Source organism: Epinephelus fuscoguttatus, linkage group LG16 (genome assembly GCF_011397635.1).
Source record: "Epinephelus fuscoguttatus linkage group LG16, E.fuscoguttatus.final_Chr_v1".
NCBI classification, from domain to species: Eukaryota; Metazoa; Chordata; class Actinopteri; order Perciformes; family Serranidae; genus Epinephelus; species Epinephelus fuscoguttatus.
Genome location: NC_064767.1, coordinates 2,598,417 through 2,618,729, shown reverse-complemented (window position 1 = coordinate 2,618,729; position 20,313 = coordinate 2,598,417). Strand labels below are relative to the sequence as shown.

Genomic DNA, 20,313 nt, shown 5'->3' with positions numbered 1-20,313 from the left:
ACAATAATGGGGAAAACACAAGCAATAAGTTGAAAAGACAACAGAGCATTTAAGTTATGATATATGAATCCAACTGTCTCTGTACTTACAGAGCTTTGTTGGAGGCTTTGACCACTGGCAGCAGCCTCAGAAGAGCCTCCTCTGAAGCAGAGTATTTCTTCAGGTCAAACACGTCCAGATCTTCTTCTGATGACAGTAAGATGAAGACCAGAGCTGACCACTGAGCAGGAGACAGTTTATCTGTGAGAGACGTCCTGAACTCAGGGACTGTTGGATCTCCTCCACTAGAGAACGATCATTCAGTTCATTCAGACAGTGGAACAGATTGATGCTTCTCTCTGCAGACAGATCCTGGTTGATCTTCTTCTTGATGTACTGGACTGTTTCCTGATTGGTCTGTGAGCTACTTCCTGTCTGTCTCAGCAGACCTCGTAGGTGTCTCTGATTGGTCTGCAGTGAGAGACCCAGGAGGAAGCGGAGGAACAAGTCCAGGTGTCCATTTGGACTCTGTAAGGCCTTGTCCACAGCACTCTGGTGGAGATACTTCAGATTCTGTTTGTCTCTGAAGACTTTAGACCACCGGGATGTTGTTTGTTGTTCTTCCATCAGATTGACTCCAGAGTTGATGAAGGTCAGATGGACATGAAGAGCAGCCAGAAACTCCTGAACACTCAGATGGACGAAGCAGAACACCTTGTCCTGGTACAGTCCTCTCTCCTCTTTAAAGATCTGTGTGAACACTCCTGAGTACACTGAGGCTGCTCTGATATCGATGCCACACTCTGTCAGGTCTGATTGATAGAAGATCAGGTTGCCTTTCTGCAGCTGATCAAAAGCCAGTTTTCCCAGAGACTTAATCATCTTCCTGCTCTTTTTACTCCAGTGATGATCTGTCTCAGCTCCTCCATCATACTTGATGTTCTTCACTTTGGTCTGAACCACCAGGAAGTGGATGTACATGTCAGTCAGGGTCTTGGGCAGCTCTCCTTCCTCTCTGCTCTTCATCACATCCTCCAGAACTGTAGCAGTGATCCAGCAGAAGACTGGGATGTGGCACATGATGTGGAGGCTTCGTGATGTCTTGATGTGGGAGATGATTCTGCTGGCCTGCTCCTCATCTCTGAATCTCTTCCTGAAGTACTCCTCCTTCTGTGGGTCAGTGAACCCTCTGACCTCTGTCACCATGTCAACACAGTCAGGAGGGATCTGATTGGCTGCTGCAGGTCGTGTGGTTATCCAGAGGCGAGCAGAGGGAAGCAGTTTCCCCCTGATGAGGTTTGTCAGCAGCACATCCACTGAGGTGGACTCTGTAACATCAGTCAGGATCTCATTGTTGTGGAAGTCCAGAGGAAGACGACACTCATCCAGACCATCAAAGATGAACACAACCTGGAACTCTTCAAACCTGCAGATTCCTGCTTCTTTGGTTTCAGTAAAGAAGTGATGAACAAGTTCCACCAAGCTGTACTTTTTCTCTTTCAGCACATTCAGCTCTCTGAAAGTCAATGGAAATGTGAACAGTATGTCCTGGTTGGCTTTGTCTTCAGCCCAGTCCAGAGTGAACTTCTGTGTTAAGACTGTTTTCCCAATGCCAGCCACTCCCTTTGTCATCACTGTTCTGATTGGATCATCTCTTCCAGGTGAGGCTTTAAAGATGTCTTCTTGTCTGATGGTTGTTTCTGGTCTGTCTGCTTTCCTGGATGCTGTTTCAATCTGTCTGACCTCATGTTCATCATTGACCTCTGCAGTCCCTCCCTCTGTGATGTAGAGCTCTGTGTAGATCTGATTCAGAAGGGTTGGGTTTCCTGCTTTAGCGATCCCCTCAAACACACACTGGAACTTCTTCTGCAGGTTAGATTTCAGTTTACGCTGACAGACTGCAGAACGACTTCCTGAATGAACACAACAAAGAAGATCAGTAAGACAAAGAAAATATTTCAACATGTCATTTCCTCAAAGAATGAGTATATGAATATATTTTGGTCCGTCTCTTGAGACATTAGTAAACGTCCCATTTATCCATCATGTTAAATCTTTATAGAAATCCTCTTACTGCTCTGCAGACAGTCAGCCAGCTCCTCCTGCTTCATTCTCCTCAGGAAGTTCAGTGTGATCTTCAGAAATGCCTCTCTGCTGCTCCTCCTCTGCTCTTCATCCTCACCATCCAACACCTCCTCATCCTCCCTCTGACTCTCTGAGCATTCTGGGTAATCTGAACTCAGAACCTTCTGGATCTTCTTCAGCTCGTTGTTCACAAAAGTGAGGATGTTCTCCTCCAGCAGCTGGAACAGAATATTATATGAATGACACACTCAAACATCAGATCCATGTTGGACACACTGACAATCCACTGGTGTAAAAAGTGCAGCATGGAGATGATTGTGAACAGAATAGATGTCAAAGTAGTTGTTGTACATGTACAGACCATAAATATGGAGTCCAGGTGTGTTTGATGCTGCTGGGCAGACTGAGCACTGGGAACCTCTGAGCTCTCCCGGTCCACTCTGTGGAGGAATTAGAAAGAATTAGTGCAGTGCCTGTTTGGAACGAGCCAACTGTTTGGCCTCTGGTATTGTTGCTTGCAGCTTTCTGTAGAAGACGAGATGCAAACAAATGATGCGCAACCAATTCTGTATCTGTCTCACATCAAATCCATCTGTTGAACCTAAATTAAGAACTTACAGTGGGTCATAAGAAGGACGTCCATCTTTGAAGTCAATGAAACGACCCACAGACTGAGCACTCTTCATGGACACACAGCTGGGTACAGGGGACTTTTCTCTCTGCTGCTGGAAACTGATAGAAACACTGACATTTACTGAACATACAAGATTTCTGTCTCTGATTTCACTGATTTTATTGGATAATAAAAGTTATTTTATCTCAATGCTTGTTTGTATTCAGTGTATGTGAATGTTTAACCAGTGTGTTGTCAGTCAGATGTGCTAAGACTTCACACTGTTGAGCTGCCACTCCAATTGAAACTGTGGCCTGTTTTGGGTTTTGGACGCAGCACATCTGAGTGCAGGGTCAGTTTCTGATAGTGCTAAATCTTTGTCTTGTTGATCTGCAGCTTGTCTTCAGACCTCTGCAGCTGGTCCTTCATACTAACAAGCCATCAAACCCTACCCTCCTCCTTTACCTCTGGACATTTAGCTGCCCTGTCCCTGGTGGTGTGGTCTTTGATCTGGGTCAAGACTCTTTTCTGTTCTGGTTCCTCTGTGGTGGAATGAACTCCCTACTGATGTCAGGACAACACAGTCACTGAACATCTTGACCAGCATCTTTAACACAATACTAGAGCCCTGCCAACACATTTCTCACTCCGACCATGTCACATATCCACTTTTGGTCACAGACATTCCTCGTCCACATACAACACACAAGGCACCCTGAGTGCGTTGGTTGTTTATGTTCTCGGACATCATGTCCATTGTCTGTTTTCACAGAAAACTTAATGTCTACATACAGTCTCTTTTAAAAAAAAACACACTACGACAGTACAACACTTTGAACTGACGTTTTTTTTTCCTTCAACAACAACACACATAGTTGGGTTTAGGCATCAAAAACATGTGGTTAAGTTTAGAATAAAGAATAGTGTTTGGCTCTGGAATCTTATGGGACATGAACACCGCTCTCTCTGGTGAAAGGTGGAGTTTGCTGAATCCATCCACCACCCCTCCCTGCCCATCCCAGGAGGACTTTCACCACCGTAACTTTGGTCTTCGTCCCGTTGCATTTCCCCCTGAGGTCGTCGTGCGCCGTGAAACTATAATGGCATCCGGCCCCATATCATGCCAATGGTAAAGGCCTTTTTTGGTTGGTTTTTGACACCACAAGTCACTGCCCAATTGCCGGATTTTGACGACTTTGGAGTGAGACCAGGCTCGCCCTGCACATCACTGTTTTCTTATTAGAGCTTCCGGCCACTCCTGTTGAATTTCCAACTACGACTGCCTGGCAGATCATAATTGGGTCTGGATTACAAAACGTAAGATGTCTTGATTGGGATCTATTTGAATGGACACTGTAAATAGTTTGCACTGTGAAACTGTTGCAATCCAGTGGGTGGTGGTGATGCAACAGTCTTAAACTCTACAGATTGAGAAAAAGAACAGGTGTGTTAACGTTAAAGCGTTTTCTTTATTTTTTTCTTTGGGGGTGATGATGGCCTCCAGAAGAGAGCTCGTGTTGACGGAGCAGCGAGCATGACGACTGACATGAGAGAAATCTTTTAGCATTAGGCCACAGTTGTCGGGACAATGGAGGGAGGCTAAAGTTACATGATGGATTTTGTGTTTTGAGTGGAGATTGACTGAGCGGGATATGGACCATGGAAGAGACTGTGTTGAGACTGTACTCGCTTCCTGAGTGATGGAGATGATGGAGATGATGGAGACAAGAGCAGTTAAACTGGGAAGCTGTCAGGTTCATTTGACATTTAATGTCAGCTTACTGTGCAGCAGAGACTTTTCGTCCTTTAACATCGATGCCATGTTCATGTGACTGGTCAGTCTGAAGGGACACACAGCTGGGATCAGGTTCAGGTCCAGGTCCAGGGGAGTCTGGTCTCTGATGGATCCTAGCACACAGAGAGGAAGAGCAGCAGGGAGGGAAATTCAGTTTTCAGTCTTCAGCCTCAGTATCAGCAGCTATCAACAGGAGAAGTAGAATCCTACAGGATGACAGCAGACTGACAGGAACACTGAGAGCAGCTGTAAACCTCACTGACCACCAGGGGGAGCTCACAATCCAAACCTCCACCCTGTGGACCTGCACACTGAGCCCTCCCACACTTCACTCACTCTGTCATGTGTTTAAATTCTCACTGTTAACACTGTGACACTGCTGAGTCCACAGGGTTAACATGAGGACTACAGTCGTTGCCATGGATACAGCATGACATATGACAAACAGTTGAAGCTGTGATTGATCTCAGAGTTTGTCTCCAACAGTTTTTGTATCAACAGTTTCTGCAACGTGTGTTCAGTCTGCTGCTTCAGACACTTTAACAGAGACACATCATGTAACATTCACTGTATATACAACACAAATCAAATCAAATCAAACTTTATGTGTTTAGCACTTTTCTTGCATTAAAAATGCAGCACAAAGTGCTTCACAGAATAAAAACATACAACAAAAATACATACAAATACATATTGAAAACCCGCCCCTCCCACCCCCACATATAAACATACACACACACACACACACACACATGGTTAGTATAGTCAGTAACATGGCTGGGCACTGAGGAACCAGGTGAGGAAAGAGCCACCTATGGGGAGCTCATCCACACTGAGAGGTGTCACAGCCTACGGCCATAGGGAGCGCCGCCACAGATACCACCCCGACCCAGATAAACTGGGGTGGACTCCACAGATGGTGCAGAGCCTCCCAGTCCTCTGGACCAGAGGGATCTCCAGGACGACGTCCCCGCGGCCAGATCGGGTACACCTCTCAGCGTGGAGGCCCCCCATGAGGAAACACTGGAGCTAAAAACTAAAAGACTAAAAGGCAATATAATAAGATAAAACATGTATGAGATAAAATAATAATAAATAAATAAATAAATAAATAAAGATTTAGAAACTTAATAATAATAAAATGCATAAGGATTTAAAAATAAATCATTTAAAAGCATTAGAAATTAAAATAAAATATAATAGAAGAATTAAAAGAGTAAAAGAAATCAGTTAAAAGCCAAACTGAAAAGGTGAGTCTTGAGCCTCCTTTTAAAAACATCAACAGTCTCTGCAGTCCTGATGTTCTCGGCAGGCTATTCCACAAGTGAGGGCCATGATGACTGAATGCAGCCTCCCCGTGGGTTTTTGTTCTAACTTTTGGAACAGTTAAAAGGCCAGTGCTGGAGGACCTCAGGATCCGTGAGGGTTGATATGATAAAAGCAGGTCAGATAAATAATATGGCCCAAGACCGTTAAGACATTTAAAAACTAATAAAAGAATCTTAAAATCGATCCTGAAACACACGGGGAGCCAATGCAGCCATTTTAAAACTGGTGTCCTGCTGGTGCCAGTAGTTAAAGATAAAACGGGGAAGATGTCCAGTACTGACAACTATAGGCCCATTGCTCTGGCTAGTGTATTATCAAAAGTGATAGAAAGAATCTTGCTGGATAGGTTGGATGAATATATTGTCACCACAGATGATCAGTTTGGATTTAAAAGTAAACATGGCACTGACATGTGTATATATGCTCTGAAAGAGGCCGTCAGTAGCTATAGTAAACATAACTCTACCATGTTTATGTGCTTCTTGGATGCTTCTAAAGCCTTTGACCGCATTAATCATGGGAAATTGTTTAAAAAGTTACAAGAGCGAGGGGTCCCTTCTTATTTAATACGGATTCTACATTATTGGTACTCATATCAAACCATGCAAGTAAGATGGGGTAATGTCATATCTGAGCCCTTCCTGGTGACTAATGGGGTTAGTATGTACTGTACTGTAGTACTGTATGCACAAGCTAATATGTTGGCACGTAAATTTTTTATGTGTACGGATGATGTTAAAATTGCTTTGTTTAAAGCCTATTGTATTCCACTGTACACTGCCCACCTGTGGTGCAGCTACAGTAGGGCTAAATATCGTAAGCTACGGGTAGCATACAATGATGCACTTCGAATTTTACTGAAGGTCCCTCGGTGGATGAGTGCCAGTCAGCTGTTTGTGTGTAGTGGTGTTCCCACCTTAGATGCTGTCCTCAGGAATTTTATGTTTAATTTTATGGCAAGGCTAAATGACTCTAAAAATGAAATTATTATGGCTTTAACCATGCCTAAAAAGAGCAGTACCAGATATTATTCTAGTTTCTGGAGACACTGGCGAGCGTGTTTGTATGTTTTTTAGGTGTGTTTTTTTTTTATGCTGTCTAGTGTGTTGTGTGTATGTCGTCTATTGTTTTTATATTTTATATGGACCTATTTTTGAGTCTGAAATAAAGATTGATTGTATTGATTGATTGATGTAATGTGCGCCCGCCCTCTGGTACCTCGTCAGCACTCGTGTGGCTGAGTTTTGGAGTAGCTGCAGGTTAGAGATGGTCTTTTTGGGAAGACCAGACAGCAGGGCATTACAATAGTCTAAACAACAAGAGATAAAAGCATGCATCAGCACCTCCGTGTTAGCCTGAGAGAGAAACAGGCGGACTCTGGCTATATTCTTAAGATGATAAAAACCTGTCTTTGTTACATTTTTGATGTGTGGAATAAAACTAAGCTCAGAGTCAAAAATGACGCCCAGGTTCTTCACACATTGTGAAGGTTTAAAATCTTGTAGTTTTGGTAAAAGTTTCTCTCTCTGGCCTTCAGGACCAATAATTAAAACCTCTGTTTTGTCCTGGTTGAACTGCAGGAAATTCACTGCCATCCATGACTTGATATCTAAAATGCAGTTAAAAAGGGCATCAATTGGCCCTGTGTCATCAGGAGACACGGCCATGTACAACTGTGTGCCATCTGCGTAACTGTGGAAGCTGATGCCGTGCCTCCTGATGACGTCCCCAAGTGGAAGCATATATAGATTAAAAAGAACTGGACCTAAAATTGACCCTTGGGGCACCCCACACCTAATTTCATGCCTTCTGGAGGAACATGTATCTATACTTACAAAGAAACAACGATCTGTGAGATAAGAGCTGAACCAGTTAAAAACAGTGCCAGAGAGGCCCACCAAGTTTCTGAGTCTGTTTAATAAAATATGGTGATCTACTGTATCAAAGGCAGCGCTTAGATCCAGTAGTACCAAGATTGATATTTCTCTAAAATATTATTTCTTTTTAAAAAATCATTTACTTGGTTAAAAACCAGTTTTTCTAAAATCTTACTTAAAAACGGTAAGCTGGATACAGGTCGGTAATTATTAAAAATGTTGGGATCTAAATTACTCTTCTTCAGAAGGGGCTTCCCCACTGCCGTTTTGAAGGCAGCGGGGAAGACACCCGTCTGAAGAGAGTAATTTACTATGTTTAAAATCTGTTCCTCAAAGAATCCATAAAATGTTTTTAAAAGTCATGTGGGAATCAGATCTAAAAGGCAGGTTGTTGGGGTTACCTGGGAGAAAACTCAACCAGGGCAAAACTCTTCAGTGTTTCCTCAGGTAAAAGCAATGATCCAGGTGTGTTAAAAATTATATTTTGTTGGTATAAACGACTGGATCTGATATCATATGATGATATGATATAGTGGTCTGCAAAGTCCTTGCAGAGGGCATCTGTTGAAATCTTGGATGGTTTGTTAAAATTGGTGCTAGTTAAAAGATCGAAGGTGGAGAAAAGGAATTTGGGGTTGTTTTTATTATCTGTGATGAGTTTTGAAAAGTGGGATATTCTTGCCTGTTTGACTGTATTATTGTAGGTTTTGAGTTGTGCATGTAATATTTCGTAATGAATGCAGTTCAGTTTTTCTCCTCCTCCTCTCTGCACTCCTGCATTTTCTTTTCAACTTTTTGATAGCATCATTTCTCCACGGGGGTGTAGGTTTTGATTTTATGGTTTTTGTTAAAAGTGGAGCCACTGAGTCAAGTGTTGACTTTAATTTACTGTTAAAATTGTCCACAATAAAATCACAGCGTGCAGGTAAAATTTCAGCAGTGCTCTGTAAAATCTGGATAAAATTTGTATGTAGCTTTATCCCTATCTTTATTCAAGAGAGTGGTCTATCAGTTTGAGAGCATTATTTATTGATTTCACGTTCAAAAACCCTGCCCTTTGGCAGAAAATAGCTATGCTGTTTATTCTGTGACCGTTTAAAGAGGCACGACTGGGTGTAAGTTAGCACATATAAGTTAGCACATGTCCCCACCAGCTAACGTTATCTTTCATTAGCTGATAGCTAGTTTAGCTCACGTTAGCTAACAGGCTAAAACGGTGGTGTTTTCATTTTATTTTCCCTAGTTGACGTTATCTGCGTATCTGGTTATCGTGAGCACTCGTTTTGGTTTAAAAGTGGAAGTGCCCGGAGCTGCCACCCGCGGTCCCGGGCAGGGCTCGAGACTTGGAATCCACTCACCTATGGTCCCGCCTGGGCCTGACCTCAGCGCCCCTCGGGCCTGACCTCCGCGGCCTGGACGGATGCTCAAGTGTGGGGAAGAGGAGCGGAGAGGACCGCGGAGGTCAAATAGTGAAGTTTAAGGATGCCTTCGTCTTCGATATGTTGTTAATGTGATTTTATGGGCAATTTATCAGTCGAGGTCTCCTCCTCTGCAAAACAAACTGACCCGGTAGCTACAGGTAATAGCGCAGTTTTGAAACCACTGTTTTTCCGAGATGAAGGACTGATTGTTGAGCTGCTGGTAACAGTTAACGGAGTTAATGCCGGATCCCATTATTTAACAGTTTCAACACTAAATTAAGCAGAGTGACGGACCCAAAGCCTTCAATCTGGCTAAAAGGCAGCTGAAATGCTGAAAATAAAGGCTGACGCCTCAGCGACGTCTTGGCAATGAGCAAACGCTTTCCCTGCTACGTCTTAACCATCCAAACTTGATAAATCGGGCCAACATTGGCCAGATGTGCTATCTGGGGTTAGTGCTGATATAGAGTATAACATCACTGGGACTTGTAACAGTAAAATCACTCCGCTCACAGGTGTTATAAACATAAATACAACCGTTAATTAACCAGCTGTCACACTCGCTACATTGATGCAAACTGACACTATAGCGTTACACCAAGAAGATGGATATTTTCCCTAAAATTACATTTGAATTAAATTATGAGTGGTCGTCAGGAGAGGACGAGGAAAAGGAAAGCCAGGACTCTTCTGTGCAGACCTCCAGGTGTGTTTGAATCCGGCCGTGCCAACATCCAGGTTTGCCAACGTTTCATCAGCCGAACTGGACGAAGTTACACAGTTGCAGATCAATGTAAATACAAAGTAGTTTGTGAGTTCCTGGCATGTGTCAGAGCAATAAAGAGAACATCTATCTATCTATCGCTCTGGCGTGTGTGTTGCATTGCCTGGCAACAGACTGGGGGAACTGGGGTTTTTCGCGGAGCTACATAACATACTTAAATAATTTATTTCATCACCTTTTGTTAACATTTCCTTACTCAGCATTGCTGTTTATGCGGTTGTTGAACTGTTGCACAAATGCATAATCACACTCGAGGTCGTGACGGTGTAATGTATATCATCACGGCTGTAACTGTCTTCATAGTGCCCATGACCGAATCACGGCCGTGACGATATACAGTACATCACTCCCTCTCGTGAGATATTGCTTAAATATATACATATATACAGTATATGTAAGGGATAATGTATAGTGAGCCGGTGACTGTTGAAAAATAACTCCTGACAGGGGAAGAGGGTGGGAGTGGATGAACCCGGTTAAAGAGTACCCGCCCGGATGGGACGCTCTAAAACTAAAGCGAGCGCGCCCACAAGGAGGCAGGGATCATTTCATTGGTCAACAAGTAAATCTGGCATTCTATTGGTTGGGGGATTTTAACAGGGTTGTAACACAAAAAAATCCAAGCGCAGGGCAAAAATCTGAGAGCAGAAATTCCGTGAGCGCACAGAAACAGTTTGAGCGCGAGGAGAAAAGCCGAAGCTCGAGCAGGAAATCTGTGCGAGCAACATGGTGTCTGAGTGCGAGCACACAGTTTGAGCAGAAACAGAGTAGATCCAAGCGCAAGCAGAGGCTATTTGAGTGTGAGGGCAGGGTTTTTGAACGTGAAATCAATAAATAATGCTCTCAAACTGATAGACCACTCTCTTGAATAAAGATAGGGATAAAGCTCCATAAATTTGCAGCCACTCCAGAAGTTAGGTAGCGTTTCCTCACCGTTCTCACCGGGGCCTCCTGATGGCTAAAACTGGTGATGTTAAAATCCACACAGTAGTGGTCAGACACAGCCAGGTCAACAACAGAGGACACACCAGTGGACAGGCCATAGGTTATGACCAGGTCCAGGGTGTGCCCTCTGTTGTGAGTTGGCTGTGTGATGTGCTGTTTAAAATCCTTGCAGGTTAAAAGGTTTAAAAATTCTCTTGACATTGGATCAGAGGTATTATCAACATGTAAATTAAAATCACCAGTTATTAAAATTCTGTTAAAGGTGGTGTGTATGATTGATAATAACTCTGAGAATTCACTGATAAAAGAGGTGGAATGGTGGGGTGGTCTGTAAACTGTGATGCAGAGAATAGGAGGGCTGCTAAAAACAAAGGCATGATGCTCAAATGATGTGTAACTGTTAAAAGAAACTTCATTTGAGTGCAGCATATTTTTGGTTCTAGATGCAGTTCCGCCTCCTTTTTTACCTCCCCTAGTAGAGAATAAAAAGTTAAAATGTGCTGGGCAGGCCTCGGAGAGAACAAGTGGTGCGTCAGTGCCAAGCCATGTTTCTGTTAAAAGAATACTGTCAGTATTATTCTCTAAAATCAGGTCATTTATAATAAAAGTTTTATTTAAAAGAGAGCGCACGTTCAGCACGTTGTAATGTTCGCGAACGTGCGCTCATCATCACCTGTGCGATGTATAGAAGTGGGGTGCAGGATGTTATTGTCACGAGGTTTGCTGTGTGGACGGGGTGCTCTGTACCTTATGATGTTCTCTATCGGGAATGTTTCTGGTGAGAGTGTTGGTGACAAATGAGACCGGTAGGGGGAGCTGGCAGGGGGAACAGTACTCGGTGCCACTACTGGCGCAGGTAGAGTTTCCGTGGAGGGGGCGTGTGATGTAAACAGTCAGTCATGAGGAGCAGATTGAACAGCGTGCTGAATGTTTGAGGATAGCATGATATGGCTACCCAACCTGTTGGGGTGAAGTCCGTCGGTCCTGAAGAAGGAAGACCGGTTCCAAAACAGATTAAAATTGTCAATGAAACCAAGACCACGTACATTGCAGGAGGACAGAAGCCAGGTGTGGAGAGAGAGGGTGCGCGAGAAGCGGCACGCACCACGCCCAAGTGTGGGGATCGGGCAGGAGATAAAAACAGACTTTCCACAGCTGCTTAAAAAGTTAAAAAGGGCACTGAAATCCTTTTTGGTATAAGCTCAGGGAGAGGAGTCCGAGCAGACGAGTGTTGCGGCGAGGCAGCAGCACCAGTCCCGTGAGGAGGATCATCTTACGCCGAGATGCGGAGGTCGTTGCCCGGGAAGACAGCTGCTGATGTGGCCCCTCGGCGGAGTGGAGAGCTACCGGCCGACCACCGCCTGCTGCCGGAGGAGAGGAAGCCATGCTCGGAGAGGGGTCCAGGTCGCGACGAGACGGAGCCGGATCATCCCCAGACAGAACCGCAGAGCGGTTGGAGAGGCTCAGGCGAGGAGGCGAAGCTAGGCTGACCAAACGTCCTCTTTTGCCTGGACATGTCCACTTTTCACGTCCCGTCCAGGCGTCCGGGTTTTTTTTTTTTATAAATGTCCGGTTTTCCGTGTGTTTGTGTGTGTGTGTGTGTGTTAGAGTGCGGCATGGGCCGCATATTTCTGTCCCAGGCCAGGCGTGCGCCGTGGGTGCTCAGCGGAGAGGGAGACATCCGTGTTTGAGATGGGAGCGGGAAGCGGGAGGTCCGACGCTTCCAGCGAGAGGAGAGGGAGAAATAAAACAAAATAAGATAAAATAGGAAAAACCTGTCTCCCTCTTTTATTTTATTTTCAGCGTTTAATCAAGGTGGAGGCGGGCGGCTGGAGGTCCGAGACTTCCAGCGAGGGGAGAGGTAGAAACAAACAGCCAATGTGTGTCTGTGTGTGTTATGTTCAGGTGTTGTCACGTAAATAACAGTGCCCAAGCAATAAACAGGACAGACAATAGGATTTTATTTATTTTTACACTACATTTTCACTGAAAGCTGACCGAATCCGACCCGAGCCCGAATACAGTTTATAGCTACATTTTTGACCAAACCCACCCGACCTGTCTGGTACCATCGGGCTCGGATCGCCACACTCTAGTGTGTGTGTGTGTGTATGTCCTATCTCTAGGGGCCAATCTGAATTTCTGTCTTTGAGAGATATTATTTTGTAATATAACTGAATTTTCTATCCATACATATAAACTTTAAATATATTAAAATTATAAGGCATCTTTGAGTAAACTGCGAGTATCATTTAAGTAGGCTATGTCGTGGCCGGGCCGAGTGTCCTCTTTTTTGGAAATGAAAATATGGTCACCCTAGGCGAAGCGGTCCCTTCCACCGCTGTCTTATGACCCCGGACCGCCACCTCGGCCCAGGACGACTGATGTCCTCTCTAAGCTCAGTGATCTTTTTGTTTGCTTTCCTCAGCAACAGATCTTCTTCAAAGGGCATAACGTTAGCTGTTCCGGCTAGCTTAGCCATCAGGCTAAGCTAGCTTGATGTGTTCGTGCGGCGGGCTTTCCAGTCCACAGGCTAGCTTTTGGCTGTTTATTTGAAAGCGTTTGTCTCTGCACACTGGTTCTTGGTGGTTCCAAAAAGAGGAGCAGCTTCAGTAGTGTGGAATACACTGGACTTCTCAGACTCTTTAGTGACTTACTGCTCAGAGGGAACTCATTCAGCGGCACTTCTGGCAGCAGCACGCACTGACAATCACTGAACATTACACACATACAAAGAATAAAGTGTGAACACGGCTCATATTATTCTGACATGAAACCGTGGGCTGATCGTCCTCACACTCACAGATGCTCTCATTTGTTTCTGTTGGATTCACTTTGAAAACTTTTGTCTCTGTGTAACCCCTGGTTAAAAACCCCAGAGTTAATACACGCACAGCAGCAGATAACTATTGTTGCTATCATAAAAGTTTGTCATTTTAAGGATGTAAATTCTATAAAAGTTCATGTCACTTTAAGTACGTTGCTTTTCTATAGTTTGTCTGAAGGGTACACCCCTTAACACGAGGTGTGACAGACTAACCTGCATGTGTTTTGTTAATCTGCTTTAGATTAAGCGGCGTTCATAAGGTCGGAGGTTCTGAGGTCCCGACCATTAACTGGTTATATTGACACATTGTGGCTCTTTGGGTACATTTACAGGTTTATTATGAGTCAGTGTTGAGGTGAGAGAGCAGAGAAACAGGAAACAGAGAGTTGATGAACATGTTGAAGGTGAAACAGGATCAAATGTGATGTCAAGTGTTGAGTGTGATACCTTTTCATGTTGGTGATAACCTGCAGCCTCCTGATGAAGACAGACAGACAGACAGACAGACAGACAGGTTCATCATTAGACTTTAAAGTGTTTGTTGTCAGATAAACTTTGTGCTGTGGAGTCTGGATCAAAGACAGGAGGTGGACACATGAACCAACAGAGACACATTAGAGACTGGAATCAATCAAAGGTCCACTTACTCAGTTTCTTCTCATGGACTTCATCACTCTGCAGCTCTCTGCTGTCTGGACCAGGTCTGTGGACACAAAGAGTTTTCTGTTGATCTGAGTGGGACCATGTGCTCCATCAGGACTCAGACTGGGTCTTTTAAGCCCTCTTCAGACAGGAAATATGTGACACTGCTGCCGTCATGGATTTGTTAAAGTGATATTTGCTCATTGAGACAGAGGAGACGTTTACGCTGATGTTTCTTACAGCTTCATTCACACATGGCAGCACATTTATGGACAGAGACTCCATGAGAGAGAGAACAACAGTGAGTGAAATGATGTGAAGGAAGAAGAAGGTTTTCTCAGCCTCTGTTAGAGTTCATAATGTGTCCTCTTCTACACCAGAGGGACACACTTCATGTTGCTTTGTCTTTGTCTGTCTTTGGGGATGACCTCACTTTTCACTTGTGTTTGAGCGACTCTGAAAAGCTCTTCAACATTTCAAATGTTCCAATGTGCTCGTCACATCATCCACAATCAATCCCATCAGCTCCCAGAGACTTTCTACCTTCATCTGTAGAGGAAACACTGAGAGCATCAGTCCAATCATTGATCAGCACGTCATCACTCATTCATCCTTTACATCATTTCTCCTGGACTCAACCTCCTGATTATCACTGATGGACTCTGAGTCACGTGACGTCCACCACTAATGTCTCCTCTCAGTCAGGCTGTTGGTGGATCTGTGGCCCTCTGGTGGCACAAAGGGAAACTGCAGCATGTCACTTTGAGCTGACACACTCAGTTCACCCAAAATAATAACAGCCATCATTATTTCTGTGCTGAATGAATATGGCTGATGTGCTTTGAACACCTTCTTTATGCAGACGCTCACTTACAAACATAAAACCACTTTCTCTCTAAATGTCATCGACCAGCAAAAACTTTCATGTCCTGATGGATCATCACCAGGATCACGTTTCTGTCTCAACATGAAGATTAAAGAGGGAAATTAATTCTTTTAAAACTGAACTCAACTTTAAAATAAAGTCAGAAACACCAACATGATAAAAACTAGATCACATATTAAACTCTATGATTCATGGCTCTGCGCTGGATTTCACTGCAGATGTTACTGAGAGGATGATTGTGGTGACTGACTGAATGGAGCACTATCACATACAGGAAACATGGAGACTGTCGGGTGTTCAACGGCTCCAGAAAAGTGAGTGGAAGTTAAAAAGAGTGGTCATGTGATCAGTGCAGGATGTTTGTGTTCACATGTGAAACTCTGCAGACAACAAACTGTGCGTTCCAGTCCCATCCTACCATACTGTTTAGTATGCCAGAAAAGATTTAGTGTGTCCCAATACACAGTATGTCAAATGCAGTATGCCAAAAATACCAGGATGTTCTACTACATCCTGTCGTGGTTTACAGTTTACAATCCAGCACGCTTTTCTGTTTATTCTGACCCACAATCCTCTGCACAGCGGACGATACGTCACATCGACTGAGCCGCAGACAGATGACAGCTTTACAGCTGTAAGGCAAGGCAAGGCAAGGCAATTTTATTTATATAGCACCTTTCATACACAAGGCAATTCAATGTGCTTTACAAGAGAAATACATTAAAATAAAACATTAAAGGAACAATAGATCATTAAAAACAAGAGTTAAAAGCAAGAAAAACAGTGCAGAAAATGCAGTAAAAAGCAAACATAAAGCAAAAGCAACAGCAGACAAATATAAAAACAATAGCTACAGATTATCCTAACAATAAGTTACATATCTAGTTCACTGGTAAGCTGCAGTAAATAGTAATGTTTTAAGCCCTGATTTAAATGAGCTGACAGTTTCAGCCGACCTCAGATATTCTGGAAGTTTGTTCCACAGGCGGGGAGCATAGAAACTAAAGGTTGCTTCACCTTGTTTGGTTTTGATCCTGGGAACACTGAGTAAACCTGTTCCAGATGATCTGAGGGGTCTGGATGCTTCATAACGTACAAGTAAATCAGAGATGTATTTAGGCCAGAGACCATTCAGTGCTTTATAGACAAGTAATTGATTTTAAAGTCTATCCTTTGACACACAGGAAGCCAGTGCAGTGATTTAAGCACTGGTGTAATGTGCTCCACTCTCTTGGTGTTGGTGAGGACTCTGGCAGCAGCGTTCTGGACGAGCTGCAGATTGATTTTTTACTCAGGCCTGTGAAGACACCGTTACAATAGTCCAGCCTGCTGAAAATGAAAGCATGAACAAGTTTTTCTGTATCTTGTTTAGACAGAAATGCTTTTATTCTTGCTATGATTTTAAGGTGGTAGTAGGCTGATTTAGTAATTGTCTTAATGTGACTATTGAAATTTAGGTCTGAGTCCAGAACTACACCAAGATTTCTGGCTTGATTTGTAGGTTTTAGTGTCATGGCGTCAAGGTGAGCACTGACTATTGATCTTTGTTCTTTGGGGCCAAAAACAACTATCTCAGTTTTTTCTGTGTTTAGTTGTAGAAAATTCTGGCACATCCACGTATTGATTTCGTCAATGCACTTATTTAGCAGATGTAGGGGACTGTAGTCATCTGGTGACACTGTTATGTAAAGTTGTGTGTCATCTGCATAAGTATGGTAGGAGATGTTATGATATTCCATAATCTGAGCAAGAGGGAGCAGATAGATGTTGAACAGAAGAGGCCCAAGAATGGACCCTTGAGGAACTCCACATGTGATCTTTGTTCGCACAGATTCATAATTGCCAAGTGACACAAAGAAATCCCTGTCTTGCAAATAAGATTTAAACCAATTTAGCACAGTGCCAGAAAGTCCCACAAACTTTTCTAGTCTGTTGAGCAGTATCTTATGGTCAACTGTGTCGAATGCAGCACTGAGGTCCAGTAATACCAGAACCAAAATCTTTGATGCATCACTGCTCAGATGAATGTCATTTAAAACTTTTACAAGTGCAGTCTCAGTGCTGTGATGTGCTCGACATCCAGACTGAAAGGCATCAAAGATATTGTTTTGCTCCAAGAAGGTGTTAAGTTGCTGAAAAACAACCTTTTCAATGATCTTTCCTAAAAATGGTAGGTTTGATATGGGCCTGTAGTTATTTATTACTGAGGCATCCAGATTAGGCTTTTTTAAGAGAGGTTTAATGACTGCAGTCTTCAGGGCCGCTGGAAAAAGGCCTGACTGAAGAGAACAGTTGACTATCTGCAGTATATCTGATGCTATGCAGTTAAAAACATCTTTAAAAAAGCTTGTAGGCAGAGTGTCAAGGCAGCAGGTAGTGGACCTAAGGTTTCTAACTATGTCTGTCAAAGTAGCATAATTTAATGGGTGAAAAAGTGCCAAATTAACTGGAGTAGTCTTATGAGGCACAGGTGAAATAGCCACTGTGTTGGAGTTACAGACTGTCTGTCTTATCTTTAAAATCTTGTCTGTGAAAAAAGAAGCAAAGTCATTGCATGCCTTGGTGGATAGCAGTTCAGGAGGGACTGACACTGATGGGTTTGTCAGTCTGTCAACAACAGTAAATAAAGTCTGTGCATTGTTGTTATTTTTGTTGATAATCTCAGAGAAAGGGAAGTGTCCTTTAAAATGACACACAGATATTACCCAGCTGATCATTATCTTGTCAAGTTGAAAGGCAGTCCAAAGATGCATCCCAGGCTTTCTGACTGGAGTTAAAAATCCTTTATTAATACAGGATAAACCAAAACGTTTCCACTAGAGTCTTCATCAGGGTGTAAAATGCATTGGAAACAGGTGTGCAGTGTGACAACTCATGTATAGCTCATGTGACACAGGTCACATGATATATTAATGTAGGGCTCATGTGACACAGGTCACATGATATATTAATGTAGGGCTCATGTGACACAGGTCACATGATATACTGGTGGAGCCCTACTAGACAAAAACCACACAGAAAGAAAGTGCAAATGAAAATGAAGTAAATGTCGTGTATACTGTGAGTAATTTACATATCTAGTAACAAGACAACAGGTTCAATGCCAAATAAAAACAAACAACAGTGAGATGAAGTACGAATTGTTCTATATTGTGACAAACCTGCACATTAAGTGACAGGAAATGAAAAATATGCATTTTTGGACTGCCTGCCTGTACCATGGACTTTTACACTGAGTGAGCTGGACAGTCCTTGTTTTTTATCTGTATGTGACTATTTGCCCCGTCCACCAAGAGCACCTGATGTTTTACAGCTAACTACATAGAGCCTTAACTTGCCCTTGCGTGGACCTGTAACTTTTCTTTTAGAGTGTAAACAGTTGGTGACAAACTGTGAGAGTAAGAAGTGAAGAGTGTTAAAGTCCGGACTGAAGAGTTTGTGTTCTTCTTCAGAGGGTTTGGAGGGACGTGTCTGTCCGGTCCTCACTGATCCTCCTCTCATGGTGGAAACTGAACTCCACTTTAACAAGTTTCTACAGGAAGTGAACTAACAAAGAGTCATTCAAGAGTCACACAGTGAAAAGTGTCAAAGCTTACAAACCTTTAGATGGAGACAAGAAGCTGCGACACGACGACGAGCACACAAAGGCCCAATCCCAAACTACTCCCTACCCACTACCACTTCTCTGCAGAGTGTCACTCCAAATCAAGTTACATTCGCAGCTGCGGAGGGCACTCCTGATTAAGGGGAAGTGTATGAAAGAGAAGCCAAACCATGGGACGCCCTCGCCACTCTACCAGAAAAAGGAAGGAGATGTAACCATGGATACCGACAGACACTTTGTGAAAGCAAAATAGAGCAACAGGCTACTAAAAAAAAAAAAATCAAATATGAATTAAAATTAGATAAATTAAAAATAAAGTGTAATAAGTCAGATAAGAGATACAGTGCAGTGTAATCAAAGTAATTCACTTGTTCATATTTTCTAGACACAGTTCACACATTCACAGATAAACTTCATTCATTAATCCGGGCAATCTTACCCCCATCCTGCTTTGCAGCATTCCTCTTTTTAGTGAAGAGACTCTCATTTTTAATTCATAGATCGATTAACTGCTTTGTTTTTTCTTCTGTCCCTGTGAACACAGAATTATGTATGTTTTTTTTAAATCATGAGAATGGGATGAGGAATTTCTTAGACAGTTTTAAATAGTTTATTTAAGCATATGGACATGTAGGTTTTCATCTTCTGACACCAAACACTCTGTGAGTTTGTTTGAGACTGTAAAGTCAGTGTGAGGAAAACAAGTGTGTGTGTGTGTGTGTTTGATCTAAAATATTTTACAAAGTAGAAAGACGGAACTCTTACATCTGTACATTGTTTCCTCCATTGTGATGTTGCGCTTCCTGCTGGGCTCATCAGAAGCCTGCACTGATGCACACTCGCTATTTAAAGGCTGAGCAGTCCACTCACACTCAGAGATAATTGGTTTGGGACGGCCATTAATATGGCGGCACTCCACGTGACCGCGCAAACGGAGGGGGAGTGAATAGGGCGAGGGGATAGGGGCCGGTTTGGGACTGGGCCAAAGTGAAACTAAAGTGCCAACAGGAAGGAAGGGGCGGTGACAAACAGCTGCTCTCACATCAGTCGAGTCAAGGCTATTCAAGAGAAGGCTGAGACACGGGGTCAAACATGGGGGGATTGCACATGCGCAGTAAAATCTGGTCTGCACTTCCTCAAAGGCTCAGTAGATGGCGTGAGCCGCCGTCCAAAAGGCCAAGCAGACCGCACCAAGCGCACTCTTTGATCACCTGAGCGGATCCTGCACTTTTTATCTAGCGCCCCTACTGTCACCCTCCAGCATCGCAGCTCAAGTTACACTGCGCATGTGCAATCCCCCCATGTTTGACCCCGTGTCTCAGCCTTCTCTTGAATAGCCTTGAGTTGAGTAGGGTAAAGCTGCAGTACTGGAGGCTGCAGTTTCAGGACCGCAATTTTCGGACCCTTCAATTTTCGTCACAGCGCCACCCACGGTTAGAAGGACTAGAGAGGACGAGATGAGAAAAAGTAAGTGTCTATGGTTAGAAGGAGTAACGTTAAAGAGGACAAGACAACAGAACGTGAGT

The 20,313-nt window shown here is 43.5% G+C and overlaps 1 pseudogene; it reads right to left on the bottom strand.

The window, feature by feature from the left end:
• Window positions 1-18,848, bottom strand: part of LOC125903830 (NLR family CARD domain-containing protein 3-like) — a 28,575-nt pseudogene extending 9,727 nt beyond the window's left edge.
• Between the last annotated feature and the right edge of the window lie 1,465 nt (window positions 18,849-20,313).